Here is a 17,981-nt window from a genome sequence, read left to right on the forward strand (position 1 = left end):
TCCCTCCTACCACCACAGAAAAGGTTTTCCACTTTTAAGGACTCATGTGATTAGGTTGGTCCTACCCAGATAACCCAGAAAAGTCTCTCCATCTCAAGATTCTTAAGTTAATCACACTTGCAAAGTCCCTCTTGCTACCTAAGGTGACATGTTCATAAGGTCTGGGGGTGAGGATGTGGACATCTTTGGATGTCATTATTCTGCTACCCAACTATGCATCTTCAACAGGATGTCTAAAAGACAACCTATCCTTGGTATGTTCAAACTGAACTCTAATTCTTCCCTCCACCCCAGATCTCCTCCACCCACAGCTTTCCACATCTCAGTTGGCGGCACCTTCATCTTTCCTATCATTCAGGCCCCAGATTACAGAATCATCTTTGATTACTCTCTCTCTCTCTCTCTCATACCTCACATCTAAGTCACAAAGAAATAGACTTTATCTTCAAAAGAGATCTAGAATCTGACCATTTCTCATCATCTCTACTACCAGTGGCTAAGCCACCACTGTCTTGTGTCAGGACTTCTATTATTGCTTCCTAACTGGTCTCCTGGCTTCTTCCCTACAGTCTGTTGTCAGAGCAGCCAGCATGATCTTAATAATTAAGTCAAATCATATCACTTTTCTGATCCAAATGGTGCAATGACTCCCCGGCTCACTTGGAATTATAGCCAAAGCCCTTTATGGTCTCCACCCTCCACAGCAGTTGCCTTACTGACCTCATCTCCCACTACTCATCCCCTTGCTCTCTCCATTCCAGCCACACTCGCCACCTGCTCCGTCTCTACCACCCCAAGCGGACCTCATGTTAGAACTTGACTCTCATTGTTCTGCCTGGAAGATTCTTCTCTCAATTATCAGCCTGGCTAACTTCCTTGCCCTCTGCATTAGTTTTCTATTCCTGCCATGAGCAATTACTACAGATTCAGTGGCTTAAAACAACACCCATTTATTACCTCATAGTTCTCTAGGTCAGAAGTTCTGGTAAAGCATGGCTCAGCTGGGTCCACTGCCCAGAGTCTCACAGGGCCGAAATCAAGGTGTTAGCAGGGCTGCACCACTTTATGAAGGCTCTGAGGATAAATCTGCTTCCAGGCTTATCCAGGTTATTGGCCAGATTCAGTTTCTTGCAGCTGTCCTACTGAGGTCCCGTTTCCTCACTGACTATGAGTTGGAAGCTGCTCTTTGCTCCCGGAGGCTCCCTCCTTCCTCCCCATGCTTTCCACGCCTCTACCCTCTTGCACTCTGGGTTGAGTCTCTCTCAGATTTCAACCTCAGCCACATCTCTCTGATTCTAACCATTACTCTATTTTCAAAGGCTCTCTGATTAGGTTGGTTTAGCCAGGATAGCCCAGGATGATCTCCATATTTTAAGGCCTGTAACTTTAATTAAAGGTCAAAAGTCCTTTTTGCCAGGCAACTTAACCCATCTACAGATTCTAGGAATTAGGGCATGACATCTTTGGGGGCCATTCTGCCCTCCACACCTCCTTTTCCCACCATAGTATTTATACTACAACCCAGCTCTCCACTCCCTACCCACTTTTCATTCCCCTTTTCCTGCTCAACTCTTTCACTTTTCCACAGCTTATAACTTTATAAAAATATATATAATATATAACAAATATTTATTATGCTTTTTGATTATTGTCTGTCTTCCTTTGCTAGAAAATAAACTCCATTAGGTCAAGGATCTTTGTTTGGTTCACTGATAATCCAAAGACTACCTGGTAGGCACTCAGTGACTATTTTTTTAATAAATAAATAAACTTATCTTACCCTAAAACATTCTCAAATGCCACTTCCACAGACTGTTTTTAGTTTCAGTGGTTTTAATACACTAATTAGAACAAAGATTCTTGATTGATGATGAGGAATATGGGTAAATATCAAATAACTGCTCTCTTAATGTTGCCTCATAGCCGAAGTCAACAATAGCTAACCAGCTTGGTTCTCACTAACCAGCTTGGTTCTCACTAACCAGCTCAGTTCTCATAGCAATGCTTGCTGGAAAAAAAATGTTGGTTATTTCTACAAAAAGAAGCATGCTTTATTTTTATGCCATTATCCAGGTACACAGGCAAAACAATTGAGTTGTTGAGGTCATCTGGTCTCAAACTGTACAAAAAAATAAATGGACTAAAATCATCATAGATGCCTTCTGAAAATCTCTACAAATGCCTGTGAGTAGAAAAATGAACATTACTGGTTTGAGGAAGCACCATGCAAAGGACTAAGACTTGTTGGGGTTTAAGACTACAGATGGCCATCAGTCAGTCTAGGGCTAGAGAGATGACAAAGGTATAATGAAAAAAAAAATAAAAGAATTTTGTAGCCAAAGGCATTTTAGAAATCAAACCCAGACTTTACAGAGGAGGAAACTGAGGCTCAGAGAGGGTAAGTGACTTATCTGATCTCACACAGCTGGTCAGTGATATAATACTTTGGATATATATTATTACAGAATAGAGTGAAAATTCAATTCCTATTATCTCTCTAGGCATTTAAAATGTTCATTCAATGAGCTGATTCTCTGCTTCAAAGGGCCGGATCCAGCCCAGACCAGGAGATTCTGCCTATCAGCATTGTATTTGGCCCAATTAGGTCAAGATATCTCAGTTCAGGTGGAGTGATGCAGCCTGGGGACAGTCCCCGAGGGGCATGGCATGGCCATAGACCTTGCAACCTCAGAGTGATTCCAGGAGGGCCCCTTTAGACATCCCTGCACTGAGGACAGGCTTATCAGGCAACACATCAAGAAATCAAAGGGCTTCAGGGAGAAAATGTAACGATGTCTGATGAGATTATCTATATGTAAATAGAGAAAAATAACTGTTATCTAAGGATCTTGAGAAAACCTGTTAAGTATTTACAGATATGGACTTGTTGCCAGCAGAACAAGTAAAAACGAAGGAAAGTATATTTTAAGGGAAGAATAAATAAGACATATTTTGAATGGGGTTCTCACACAAACACAAAAGACAGCAGGAACTGATGCGAAATAGTTTCTAATTTACCAAATCACTACCTTCTGCTTTCTGAATACCTACAACAGGAATGCAAAAAAGCACAATAATTCAGATCTATATTTAAAACAAGAGACAAGAGCTTCTTTAGTATTTCTTTAGACAATCTCTCATTCACTTTTGAACACTCGACATTAAGAAAAAAAGTCAAGAAACCGGTTTATTATGGCAATGTGCAGAGTGACTTTTCAATGGGAGAGCATCAATGTTATGCAGAAGGAGAAAATAAGTCTATTTTTGGAATCACCAATCAACTTTCCTCACCATGGTTACAGGCCATGTTTCATAACTTTACAGAATCACAGACGATTCAAAATGACCTTGGTAATAATTTAGACCAAATCTCATATTTTATCCGTGGAGAAGCCGAAGCTTAGAGAGGTGAGGAAGGTCATCTGACAACACAGCCCTTTAATGCCACATCGCAACAGAACTCAACTCCCACCCCCCCACACGCACTCATAAGGAAAATGTGAAGCCATTACCTCAGGAAGAAGGTACCCCTTAATTTCTCTGTGGTTTTATTCATTTACAAACTATATAAAATTGTTTTGGCAGTTAAAATCTCCATGTTTCTACATGATTTGAAAAAACCTTTTCAAAACTACACTTCTATACTCGTAACTTCATCATAACTTGAAAATACTAATGTGTTCAATACTGACTCACATGTTTCTTAGGGTTTTAACCTGTTCCCTACTAGCCAAGGGGGCCCATCTGAAAGAGAACAGATTAGCCATGTGTATTGTGCAGGCCTCTATGAAATCTTATTTAATATTTATTCATAGTCTTTGGTCTCTAACTTCCCTCCATTTTTATGCAGATATGTATGTATACACACATGTACATATATATGAACATTTGGACAGATATTTGGTAGGTGTAGATCAAATAAAAATTAAGGCAATAAAATTATTCATGTCATATACTGCTAAGTAGAATTCCATTTTTAAAATGACCCCCAATCCAGTAGGAGCAGGTTCTCAACACTTCACAGAGAAAGCTTGTGTTAATGTATCCAGCATTTATTATATTCGTCTACTACATGCCAGGCTCTGTATTGTGAAGTGGAATATCAAAAGACCCAGTTCTTGCTCTTGCTGAGTTCACAATCTAGTAGACCCAGGTATGAACAGGTGGTGTGGTGAGTGCAGGAACAGTGGCTGGTTAATGGAACAATGGGGGCAGAATGGAGGGAGACAATCAGATATCATGGGAATGAAGGGAGAATATCTGGAAAAAGGAGAAAATTATCAGTTGGGGTTTCTCAAAGGAGGAGAAAGATTTTTCTGGGCAAAGAAGATAAAAGAAGTGTTTTCGATGGAGGACCCAGCGCGTACAAAGGTCAAGACAAGAAGTGGAATGGCTCAGTCAGGCACCTGGCAGAATGCCTGCAGCCAAATGCTAACTGGTCTCACTCTACCTCCGTCCTGCCCTGCCAGCAGTCACACCCAATGGCCCTCGTGCCACCTCCTGTCCCCTTCTCCTAAACCACGCATTCACGTCTTCAGTATCTACTCCCCCATCCTCAAGCTCCGCTCAGGGTTGAATACACTGCCATCTAGAGAGGTGACAGGCAGGCAATGAGGGCAGAGGAAGGGGAGGGCCAGGCTGGGGCTCTCCATGGCACTATGGAGACTTGGATTTTCTCCTCAGACAAGGGAGAACCATAGATTTACCTCCACAAGAGAAGACTCTAGCAGAAGAACTGGAAGGGGCAAGACTGGAGGGAGCGAGGTCCAGGGAGAAAATTAAGGTGAATGAGAAGTAATGAGAATCTGACTGAAGTCAGTAGTCATGAAGTACATAAGACAATGTTAAGGAAATAAAATCAAAGGCCAATTTCATGATTGAATGGTGGGGAGGTGGAGGAGAGAATTCTAATGTCTTAGCAGCACAATTATATTTAACTTCAATCCACTGATTTTAAAGTTCATTGTTTCCAAGAAATTGTAATCACATAATTTTAATATACATAAAATTGCATTATTTGCTTCTAGGATCATCCTTGTAGTAATAATAAAACAATTAACATTTGAACTGGGCTAAGGCCTATGATTTTTGAACAAATTGAATCATCTGTCTGCCATCAGCACTGGAAGCTCCTGAGAATAACAGTTCCTTCATCAGAATGCTGTCACTGAATTTTTTAGGACAAGTTAAGACCCAAAAGTAAACGCATAGAAAATACTCTAAATTTTTCTAAATAACTGGCAAAAAGGAAAAATATAAATACATACTAGAATTCTGGTTATGCAGAAACTTTGCAAGTACATATATTTATAGACAAACATATACACAGAAATAGTAAGAAGCAAGTTTATAGACTTCTCTGGAGAAAACATAAAGCATCAAAGTTTATAATACACTTTTCCCATAATCTCTTACCGAAAGGATGTAGAAAATAGAAGGATCCCCTGAATGAAGAGACATCGACTTTGTATTTGTTCATCACTTCAAATCTCATTCTGGTATCAGGTGAATTTTAATGAAAAGGCCACTTTTTTACTTCCTAGACAGGTTCCCCACTGATAGCCACGTCCACCTCATCTTTAGGAACATAGCCATCCAAGAGGAATCTTTTCTCCATGGACCATATCCATAAAGCAAATGTATCTACATCAGAAAGGCTATATAAGGTGTTTCCCAGATTGCTACAAAGTCCACCCATGAAGATCTTTACCTATGAGTCACAGCAAAAGTGGGCAGAACTTCTAACAGTGGTTTTCAACCCTATTTGCACACTAGTGTCACTTGGGGGGTTAAAACACACACACACGCACGCACGCACACGCACACATGTATGTATCATGTCAGGGCCCCACCCTAGACCAGTTAAATTAGAATCACTAAGGATAGGTCCAAGAAGCACCCAGATGATTCTAATGAGCAATGAAGGCTGAGAACCACTAGCCAGATCCTTGCTTCTCTAAGTGTGGTCTGCAGACCAGCGGCATCCCCTGGGAGCTTATAAGAAATGCAGAATCTCAGGTCCCACTTGAGAGTGACTGAATTGGAATCTGCAGTGTAATGCCATCCACAATGATTTGTGGGCACATTACATTGTGAGAAGCCCTGGCCTAGAAGAGTCTGGCATCACGTAGGCAAGCTCTAAATAGGACTTACTGATGAGATGAGCCAATCCTCATCTTAAAGATCATACTTCAGCCTAGCTGTATAAATGTACTAAATGTACAGAAATCCCTCGGACACCAGCCGAGACAGCTCCCTACACTGGACAGAATGTGAGAGGTAAGTCCTACCACTGTATGGAGCAGAGCATTGTCTTGATGTGAAATGACAACAGGTAAGTCACTGACACACCCCATTCACAAGTGGCTGGATCTAGGGAGGCAGGGAATGGGACTGGGAAAAGGTTCAAAGGAAACCTTAACTCTCTGTAATTACTGATATTTTTATAAACCTAAAGTTTGTCAGATTTTTTGTCCTTTTTTTATCAGATTTTTTTTTTTAAAGAAGTTTATCCCCCGAGTCTAAAATGTTTCTCTCCTCCATACAACAAACACTTCTTCTTTTAGATATACAAATTCTCTGTAGTCAAAGACCCAATGCAACAAGATCTCCACCCTTGGGAAATTATATAATTTTTACATTCCTTCATCTCTCGCTTGCTAACCACCCTTTTAAGAATTCCCTCACAGAAAACTAGAAACCCATGAAAATTGCTGGTGATCCCAGGTGCAAAATGGAAACACCGATATTGGTGAACATCTGGTAGACCACAGCTGAGAGAGACAGGAGTAAAACCCAAGGAAGGTAAAAGAACTTGAGGGTAACCTCAGGGTGCAACTGATTTAGCCCTGAAGGCAACACTGAAGGTAAAGAAATAACAAAATGTTATTAAGTTCAAGTTTACTTGAAGTTGAGCTCCAAAATTACTGCAAGGAAATTCAAGATAAGGTCATCAATTTAAGTAGTTTCTACAAAACAAAAGGAAACAAATATTGGCTCCCTGTGTAGCCGCTCTCATTATTCATGGTCATTCAAATGACCTCTTCCATGTCTCCCTTTCTTTCCTCCTACTCTTCTGACCTAAAATAGACTGTATCAGTTCCAAACTGACAGAGAGGAAAGATCTGATTTGCAGCAGAAGCACAGAGACAGAAAAACAGACAGAGAGACAGACACAGAGAGGAAGAGAGAGAAAACAGGAAGAACACAAGAAACATTTAAGAAGCAGCAAAGGTGTTAGGAGTTAGCCTGAGCCATACATCAGAAGTTGATGGCGTTCTCTTTTTTTTTTTTTTTAAGATTTTATTTATTTATTTGACAGAGAGAGAGACAGCGAGAGAGGGAACACAAGCAGGGGGAGTGGGAGAGGGAGAAGCAGGCTTCCCATGGAGCAGGGAGCCGGATGAGGGATTTGATCCCAGGACCCTGGTACTATGACCTGAGCTGAAGGCAGACGCTTAATGACTGAGTCACCCAGGTGCCCCATTGGGGTTCTTTTAAAAATTACTGATTCCCAGGGGCCCACCCAAAGCAAATAAGTAAGAATCTTGGGATAGAGGCAGGCATTTGAATATTCAAAAACCTCCCTCAAGGGATTCTGAGATAGAGGGCTGGAATCCCAGTTGTGAGGAATGATTCTAACATCAAAAAATCACTTCTTAACTTTTAATATATATTTTTAAAGTTCTGGATACATGTAAATCATTCCCTAATCTACTTACTAGCACTGCCTTACTTTTTCTTCTTACAAATTTTATTTGTCAACCTAACTCATACAGATTACTTTAAAATTCATATAATACTACCATGCTTAAAATGAAAATATAGAAGCAGCCTGTCTTACCTCATTGTCACCCCCAAACCCACTTCCTAAAGGCAAACTACTTTTAAAACTTCTAGCTATCTCTTTTGATATTAAATTTCATATTCCTAAACCCACCTATAATTCATAAAATAAAAATGAGCCTATACAAATAAGAAATAGATATTCGAAATTTAAAAATAAGATGGCCAAAAAAAAAAAAATCATTGCAAGAAGCAGAAGAGAAAGCAGAAATAAAAGCCAAAAGATAGAAGAAACACAATTAGAGGATCAGTCCAGCAGGCATTCCATCATATTAGTCTTATATTCCATCATACTAGAAAGAGTGTGCATGGTCTATTTGTATTCAAGAGTAAGGTGTTAAAAAGCTGACTGCAAGCTGTATACTCATGGAGTTGAGGGAAGAGGGTTGTTGCCTGATGGGTTCACTTTAGGAAGAATGGGTAGTAGGTCAGTTTTTTCAGTGTGGGCCCTCAATGTCAGTATCTGGAGGTGTTTTCTCTAGGGCTGCTCTTCATAGGCAGAGAAGAGTCCTTCAATACCTGCCTGGGTTGGTAATTACCTGGCTCTCCTAGAACTGGGCGGAGGAAAAAGAGCACAGGGTCTCACTGTTTAGTATGCAGAGTTTCATTAAATTCCTCTGTTTTCACTGAGCCTTTCACCTTTACCCTCTTTTTTTTTTTTGGCCTGGTAGCTCTATATCCAGAACCACTAATTTACTTCAACTTCTCCAGAGAAAAATGTCCAGTGTCCAGCAAGGGCTTCATCTTTCTGTATGGGATGGGAAAAGTGAACTGAGGGCTGGTCCCTTTCACAGACTTAAAATCACTCCCTTATTTTCAGCCCCGCTCCAGAGCCTCTCATCCAGAGCATTTCTGGGATTCTGGGAGATAAACTGGCTGTTTCTTCCCAGGATCTACTCCCAACTTTCTTTCACGGCACTCAAGTACCAACTTTCCCCACTATACAAAGTCCACTGCCACAGGTGTGTTTGCTTTTTGTCCCCCGAAAATGTGTTGGTGTCTCCCATCTGCTGTTGCCTCTTCTCACATCTACACCATCATTACAGGGGGGTTTCGGCAGCCACCAACAGTAAACACATGTTCAGCCCACCAAATTCTAACCTGAGGTCCCCACAACCAAATCTTACACCCACAGAAACTGCCCCAAAAGATGAGTCTTTCTTTATCATTTTTTAACACACTCATAGCTTTTCTGTTTTCACAGATACACCAGATCAGCTAGGATACTTTTCCAATTATTTTAATGTTTATCATCATTTCCTTTTTTTAATGATAAAAAAAAAACCTTATCCAAGAGAACCCTTTTCTGGATACCACAAAAGACTTTTTATTTATTGACTCTTTAATTAGCCTTAAAAGACAGTAGAATTCAGAATACTAGATTATGATTAAACAAAGAAAATGCAGGTGTTTCATGCAATAAAGCTATTATCATTGACTCCTTCTTGCCACTTCAAATCTAGCCTAAGGTAGTGGCCTGAACTGAAAGGTATTTGCCTCAATAATGGTCAGGTGTTTTCCAAGAAGACCTTTGATTACTGAACACAGTCATCATCAATACTGGAATCTTAGCTGTTTTGTTTCTAAAGACAGGCAAAGGAGGGATGATCAGAAAGTTTAAAAAATAATTAAGCATGAAAACTTTTCTCACATCCAAATGATCATAATTTTTTCGTTCCCATCCAAAGGACACAAATCTGAAGACTCTTAACCTGAAGATTTTGATCTTTAAGGCTGAAAACCTGGGACTTGTTCTAAACACTAAATTCATAGTTACAGAAATAAAAAATAACTACAGAGTAAAATACTCATACTACATTTTTTTATCTAATTCCACTCAAAAGGAACACATATTTTGGACCTGTCAATACTTGTAATTGCCTCCTTTACTACTCATGACTTCTCTGAAAAGAAAATCAAGCATCTAATGAAAAAGATTCCTATGGGGAGAAAAAATTACATTGTTCTACTTCTCAAGCTGGTTGGTAGTTGCATGGATGTTCCCTTTTTAATATTTCATTGAACTATACATTTTGCATTTCAGAAGTTATATGTGTGTTATACTTTATAATAAAAATTACTTTTTTAACAGTTAAAAAAGTGGATAAAAAGTTGGAAATTTCATTTGTCATGAAACACAATGCTATAATCTTGTCTAAAGTTATTATACACATTGACATGGATAAAGGGAAAAAAGTCATCATGATTTTACCTTAAGTGCCTAAACCAGAGTCTCACTGAATTTCGACAGTCATCTTCAGATGAGGAAACTGAGGAATTTAATAGTTAATTAGTAAGGTTACTAATAGGGATGGAATCCGCACTAATCCCAAGTGCTGTATGTCCAATTAAGGGCTCCTTAAACATTTTATGAGGAGAAAGAACTTTCCACTTTTCCAAAGTTTTGAATTCAAAAACAGGATATTAAAGCTGATGGTCTCTGCTTTGATGTCTGTGAATTTCCTGAGATCCCCAGGGAGGAAGCAGACATCCACTGGGTATGGCTGTGAAACTGATTAATGAAGTACCGCTCCTAGTCATTTCACTTACCTCTAGTTAGTATAAAAATGTTACCTGCTGCCTCAGAAGTTACTTTAACTCAAATGCAAAGAAGGCAACTATGAGTGGTCACTAACCTTATGTTCAAAGGGAACAACACCTCTCTCCCACTCACAAGGTTTCCAAAGGAGGGATATTCCCTGTCCACTCCTGTCTTCTTGCCCTACACCATATTCTTCCCTATAGGGGTGGAACAATTTATTTGGTTAGTGGATGACAACTGTTTCTCAGTTCTCCAATGGATGGAGTTTTTCTGTGAAAGACATTAAGCATAAGAGATTTGGCGTCTTTCTCTTTTTCTCTAGCTGGGCAGTGAAAGGCAGAGACCTGGGTATTTCTGCTCTTCGGCCTCAAACCTTCCATCCTGCATGTTGTTCCAAAGTCTCCACGAGGGTGGGGGTGCACAAGGACATTGTGAACTTCACACCAAGCTATGTCCTCCAATCTAGGCTTCATCAATAATGAAGATAATGATTTGTCTATTTATTGACGCGTACCTGTTTTTTAATTCATGGGGAAGAGCTGCTGTTTTTCATGGGTCCTCCTTAAAGATGCCATCACCTGCCTTTGGTTTGGAAGACAGAGGACATGGACCTGATCCCACAGCTCTCTACTCAATGGGTTTCTGTGCCCACAAACACCGGTGTTCTAACAGCACTAAGTAGGGAAGCCAAGTGGAAGCTTTCTAAGATTTTGTTCTGTGGATACTTTAATTATTTCTTCTGCTCTAGAGGAAAATATTAAACTGAGATTCAGAGATTCTGGCCCCTTCCAGAGCCAGCTCTGTCACACACGTCTGTGATACGGGGCAAGTCACAATCTTTCTAGAAAGTCTTTAAAAGACTTTAGCTTCCCCATCTTTTAAATGAAGGAATAACTTCCCTATTTTTTTAAGGTACTTTCCAACTCTAAAGTGCAGAAAGGCTTTAATAAATGTATTCCATAATTTAAAAAAAGACTTTGATATACACATCAGTCAAATATATATATATAATATGAAATACATAATAACATATAGCTTAGCCTCATCATTCCTGAAGATCACTGCCTTTCTGCCTCATGGCTGTGACACTTCACCATTCTCAAGCTCAGTGACATTCTGAGTTTACATCATCACTCATAACTGACCTCTCCATAATGATAAGCTACTCTAAAACTTCCCCACGCCCTTTGCCACCAGCCCCTGCACACCCTCTCCTATTTCTCCCTTCCCGCTGTCCCTGCTGAAACAGCTGCTACACATTGCACTCTGCTCTCTGTTGCCCACTCTCCCAGGCCGGCAGTGCCGTCCCACTTGCCTCCCTGCTCCGCCAAGGGCCCACAGGGAACCGGCAGTGCCAGTGATCCTCACACCACCTCCGTGTCCAACTCTCTGTGCATTGCTGGAGAGAGTCAGGAAGACAGGGGGGATGCCTTCTACTGCTTGCCAGGCCTGGCCATCTCTGGATCCCTGCAGTGCTCAGACGCGGCGAAGCTACTCCAAACTCTTCCCCTTCCCCAACTTTACCCCTCACCCCCAACTTGCTTTCAGCCAATCATCTGGCCTCCTCCGTTATTGCTCTTGCTTCCCAACAGAAGGGAATGGATCCGTTTCACATGCAGCCACCCTCCCTCCCAGCTCCCAACTTCTCCTTCTAAATCTGTGCCTTTTTGCCTCCATGTCACATCTGTTTTTCCATGAATAACTACCTGTGCCATGACCTGGATGATCGAATAATGTATTATTCAAAAAGCGTCCTCTTTTAGAATCAAAGTAGGCATTATTTTTCCAGATATTTGTGATATTTGTCCAAACATTAGCCCATAAGTAAACTGGGGTAACAGGTGTGAACCAAGGCTGGCCTAGGCCCCCCGGACATATGGCCACTCTCTTGTTGCCACCCCTCCTACTTGTGGAGGGCCTGATGCAGGAGCTGCCTTCCCACCCCTCTCCTGATCTTCAGGCCCTTCCTCTCCAAGGATGGCCACAGTACTCTCAGGCCTTTCTTATGCTCTTGTTCCTAGCCACTAGCCTCTCAGATTTTCACAGTGTGATCACGGTTTACACTCACTCCATTTTCTTCCCATCAGGCACCCCTCAGGCACCCGGCTGACTTGTCTCTGACTTGTCTCCACTGCCCAACTGACCCCATCCCCAAAGGCTGCTGACAATGGTCTCCCTAACAAGTCTACTGATCTCTCCCCAGTCTCTGATGTCTGCCCCTCCACCCTATCAGCCTCCATCAATCGTCCTTTCTCACCTTTTCCTTCTTCTCCTGCCTCTTTCTTCTCAGCATCCTGACGGCCTCTTTCTGTCTCCCTCCAAGCCCACAAATATTGGTTTTTCCAAGGCTCTGCCCCAGTCTCTTATTCTTTTCACCCACACTGTGAACCTTTCTCACCACTTAATCCCTTCGTAAGGATGCCCCAAATTTCCTCTATTTGCAATGGCTCCCATACATCTGGATGGTCCACAGGCACACAAATGTGAACATATCCAAATCCAAACTTATCATCACTTCCATTAATGAGACAAACACTGACTGCACACTACTAGCAAGTGCCTTTACTAGTGGTTCTTCTCGACTATTTCAATTCCTGCCATTGCTGTCCAAAGTCACTCGGCTTCCATCTTTGACTTCTCCCTCAACTCCCTCATCTAATTAGTCAACAATTTCTGTCCCGTTTACTTCTGTGGCGTCTCGCCCAACCCACCTGCTCCCACTCTAATTTGTATTCTCTGTTGCTTCTCTTCTGGAGTGTATTCTTAATAGCTTCCTAACTGGGACTACCCATGGCTCTTCTGACTCTTCTTAAAGCATAGCTCTAATCACATCACCCCCACCCCTGCATACACACACCTTAAAATACCTTTGACGGTGATCTACTGCCTAATAAATAGGCTCCTTAGCCCAGCATTCAAGATCATCACAGTACAGTCCTAACCCTGCCATGTAGCCTTCTGCCCCACTATCCTGCCCTCCAGCTTAACCACATTCCTTTCCATTCCTGGATATGCTCATATATATATATATGCTCAAAAGACTTTCATTCAAGTCTTAGTATAGACTAGTTCCCACATCTCTGCCAGCTGAAGTCCTACTAATTGTTTAAGGCCTTGCTCAAGATGCCTTAATTGAGTCTTAATTAAGCTTTTCCTTCTCTGAAATCACAAAGCAATTTCTTTGTGCCTTTTTCACAGTTCTTCCATGTAATACAGCCTTTGGTTACCTGCCTTACGCTCCTTACATGACTCTCAAGCCTCTTAAAGAAAGGGTGCCAATGTCTGAATAACCTGTAGACTCCTTATACTGCTTTATATATAGTAAGCTGAATGAGAGGCTGAGATAGTCAAGTTAACTGGTATCCATCATACACCATATAAAAGAATGAAGATGTACTTAATATCATCAAAGTTAATTATGTCAAATCATTAGGAAGGTCCAGAAATGAACCATTTCTGCTGTTAGTTCAAGGATATATGAATGTTAGATCAAGGATATGTGAATCATTTTACTTAGACTAACATTGCAGGAGAATTGTGCATTCTTTATTGATTCCTTAAACTACAGAGAATTATAGAGATAGACCAGATCTTAGAGATCATTTAATTCTTCCCCAATGCCCCCTCTCTCCCCAACTCCCTTGTTCTATCCCAACCACCAATGCTCCAGGTGAGAAAACCAAAGCTTTGAGAGATGAAGCTGTTCTCAGGGTCACATAAATCAGAAGTCATAATTGTAGCCATTTCCATTTATTATGGGCCTAGTGTACACCAGACACTTGATAAATGTTATCCCAGCCCCACGACAATCCTTAAAGGGAGATGCTACTACCTCCACCTTAGAGATGAGAGAATGCTTGAAAAAAGCTAAGTAACTTGCTACAGAGAGCCCTGATGGTTAGGGGCAGAGCTGAGCTCAGCCCCAATTCTATTTGGCTGTCAAGTCTAGGCTTTTCTAACTGGACGCTGTGGCAGAGGCAAGACCTACCAGCTGTCTTGACTCCTGTCTCCTACTATTTCTCCAGTGAATAATTATGCCAACTAAGCAAGCACACATACTTGTAAGTTGTGAGCCATTTTGTTTGAAACTGGAGGCATGAAAACTAAATAGTAGCTTCATTACTATGAATGTTCTAAGGTTAATTACTGCCAACATTCTGACTCTTGTCAGAAAACTTCTTCAATCTGGAAAATAGATATGTTTTCCTGTTTTTTCAATTCTTAAGTATATTCCTCAACTTAAAACACATTTGCCCAACCACATTTAGCAAGAATTTGTTGAGCTCCTAGATGTCCAAGGCACATGGGAGGGCACAAAGTTGAATAAGACATAGTTTTACTCTGAGAGTTCACAAGCAGGAGGCAGTCAATGGGCTAATGGTAGGAACCATGCCTCCCCCACTTATGGGAGCTCCGGCTAATTTAGGGACTTGCAACAAGATGTCAAGACTCTCAGTCCTAACCCCTGCTCTGTCTGCAGCCTTGGCGAGCCATCTCACCGCGTCTCAGTTTCCTCAGCAAAGGGACTGGTACAAAGGAACGAATTGTGCTAAGTAGTTTCAAGGTCCCTGTTAGCTTTAAAATTTCCACTATTGCTGAGCTTACTCTTGAAATCAGATTACGCTTTTGAAAGCGATCACAGCTACGGGCAGGGAAAGAGCACTCTTCTTTAACTTCGGAAGTACTGAGTTCTCAAAATATTGCTATAAGAGCAAAGCTGACCAATATCTTTCCAAAGTTTATTATTCATAATAATAAAAAGTATATTAAAGTTTACCCTCTAGGGAGGTAGCATTCAGCACTACGTTTGAAATCTTCTTCCATTGTATCATTGACTGATTATAGCTTAAATTCTTTACAATACCTTTAAGATGTTTAAATTATAATTTTAAGTAACTCCTTCTATCCACTCTTCCGTGGAGTTACTGACATTAACAACAATAAAGCAGAGGTAGGGCCTCTTGCATTCACTTAGTTATATTTATACTTCATATTAAGGGCTACTTACTAGGGACCTTCCCAAGCTTCAGCTAAAGTTGAGGTTGGTGAAATCAGTGGGGAGGGAGGAATAGAGAACTATCAGTATTTCAAACATGAGTGAAAACTTGACTTTGTTGATTCCATTTCAATATCCTGGACTTCTCTTTCAATTAGCACAGGTAATATTTTTAATCACCCACGGTCTTCTATGGTAATACGCTTTCTTTTGACGAGGCTCTATATGCCTTATCTTTCCTCACACTCAGCATCTTAGGATGTGATGCTCAAACCCAGCTTGTGCTGTCAGTTAAACAGCACAGAAGAGGAAATGAATCAATCAAAAGAAAGCTGGAAGAAAAAAACTATACCATCTTAGTGCCTTGCTCACAAAAGGCACTGACTTCCAACTGTCAAAGATAGCCCTACCAAGAAATCAGGGAAAAGAATTTATTCATTCAGGAGTCAACACTGAGTGCCTAATATATGCCTGGTACTGTTCTAGGTGCTAGAGTTACAGCAGAGCAAAACAGGCCAAAATCCCTGCCACAGTGGAGCTTACATTCTAGTACAAAGAGACAGGACTTAAAGACAAAATAAAAATTATTTCAGATAGTGATTAAGTGCCATGGAGAAAATAAAATAGGATTGGGTGGGTGTGCTTCCTGGGGTAAGGATGAAAAGCTATTTAAGGTAATCAAGAGGGCCTTTGCTGAGTAGATGCCATTTGACCTGAATCCTGAATGACAAGAAAACTTTTCTCTTAATCCTACAAGTGTGGAGTGAGGTGGGAATGAGTCAAGTTAGTCTTTAAGGATGGTCGCAGTGGTTAAAAGTTCTGTATTAATGGCAAACTAAGTTCCTTTTTGGATTTGGCTTGAAACACACACACACACACACACACACACACACACACACACACACACCCAACGCCTAAATCTTTAAGACTCCTACTTAGGAGCCACTTGTTTTTCTTTTAAGATCCACCAACTTTTAAAGTTTTTGCTAATTACTTTAGCGGTACTTAAGCACAGGCAATTACTAGAAGGACTCCTTCAGAACCCAATACCTCACTAGACACCAACCAAATTCTGAATGAGACAGGACCCAGCCTCGCAGCGAATCAGCGCTCCTCCACCGACTCATTAATGTAACCAGGTGGAATCCTGCAACCCTTCCAAGAATGGGAAACAAGCTTCGGGAAATCTGGGGTACCTGATACCCCAAGTTCCCCAAAATTGTGTAAGGGGGAAAACAAGCGGCCGCTCTTTTGCATGAACTCTCCCCCGCCCCTCCAGGCGTCATCGCTGCAGAAGGGCGGCTGTCCCTGGGTCAGAGGCACACGGCGAGTACGCGCGCGTGTGTACCCCGCATGAATCATCGGCGCCCGGTCCGCGGGCGATGATTCATTCACCGCCCTGGAGCTCACGGCCACACGTTCCGGGCGTACTATGACCGCCGCACACGCAGCTTCCTTAATATTAAACAAATGTTTCAAAGTACAAATGCCTGGAGCCAGAACCATGTAGACCCAGGCCAGGCTGCGGAGAGGAAACGGCACGGATCGGCCGCTGCCCGAGTGCTCCCGGGGCCGGGAGGGGAGCGGCGGACACGTCCGCCCGCCCTCCCCCACCCCCCGGGCCTCCCGCCCGGCCCCCGGGTCCCCGGTTCCCCGGCACGCGTACCGGCGGCGCCCGCAGGGGGCGCGGAGGGCGCACAGGTGGGTCCCCGCCCGGCCCTGCCTCCCGCCCCTCCCCGCCACTCGACGAAGGCCGACGCGCCCTCGCCAACGCGCCTCCCGCTCGCCCCTTCCCTCTCCGTGACATCTTATATAATAACCCGAGCTAATCAAAACGGAAGCGACGCGCGCTGCCGGGGCCCGTCTCCCGGCCCGGGCTGGATGCTCGCGCCCAAAGCCCGCGGCCCCCGAGCTAGGCACCCGGGCGCGCGGCTCCGGGGCGGGGGAAGGGCCCGAGCGCCGCCCCGCCTCGTCCCTCCTCGCAGAAGGCGCTGCTCCTGCCGGTCCCCGTCAGGAAGCCGCGAGCGTCACAAACTGCGTCAGCTTCTTCAAACACATTTCATGGTCTCCCTCCAGCCCGGGAGCCGGCTGCTCCCGAGGCGGGGCCGCGGCCGGGGCTGGAAGGAGCCCCTCTGGGGAGGAGAAAGTTCCTCGGGGCCCTCCCCTCGCCCGCACCGCGCCCGGCCCCGCCGCGCCTCCAGCCCCTCTCCGCGCGACGCCCGCCCCGCCGCGCAGCCCGCCAGCCCGCGCCAATGTCAGCTTGGGCAACTTGTGACCCCCGGGCGCCGGGCGGCCCCCTCCCGCCCGCCGGGCTCGCCCGGCGCCGGGGGCCTCCCCCCTCCGCCGCCCCCCCCTCCACCCCTCGGCCCAGCGGAAAGCGGCGACGCCACAAACTTCCCCGGGCCGCGCCGGGCGGGGAAGCCGCCCGGGTCCCCGCGCATCGCCCTTACCTTGCTCTCCGGAGGCCACGATCCGGGCGGGCCGCGCGGGGCGCGTGGTGCGCGAGCGCGCGCGCGTGGGGCGGTAGGTGAGGGAGCCCGCGCCGGCGGGGGCGGGGCGGGGCAGCGGGGGTGCGAGCGACGCGGGCGGGGGGGGGGG

The 17,981-nt window shown here is 43.6% G+C and overlaps 1 protein-coding gene across 2 annotated transcripts in view; it reads right to left on the bottom strand.

Annotated features, from left to right (window-relative positions):
- Positions 1-17,972, bottom strand: part of PCGF5 (polycomb group ring finger 5) — a 113,906-nt gene extending 95,934 nt beyond the window's left edge. The window contains exon 1 of one of the 2 annotated variants that reach the window (XM_025880612.2): positions 17,834-17,972. The gene's annotated coding sequence lies outside the window, so the exon portion shown is untranslated. The remainder of the gene's footprint in view (positions 1-17,833) is intronic. The other variant, XM_073904454.1, reaches the window with a different exon arrangement.
- Between the last annotated feature and the right edge of the window lie 9 nt (positions 17,973-17,981).

Source organism: Callorhinus ursinus, unplaced genomic scaffold (genome assembly GCF_003265705.2).
Source record: "Callorhinus ursinus isolate GAN/ISIS: 27379988/994484 unplaced genomic scaffold, GSC_fseal_2.0 scaffold20, whole genome shotgun sequence".
Lineage (NCBI taxonomy): Eukaryota > Metazoa > Chordata > Mammalia > Carnivora > Otariidae > Callorhinus > Callorhinus ursinus.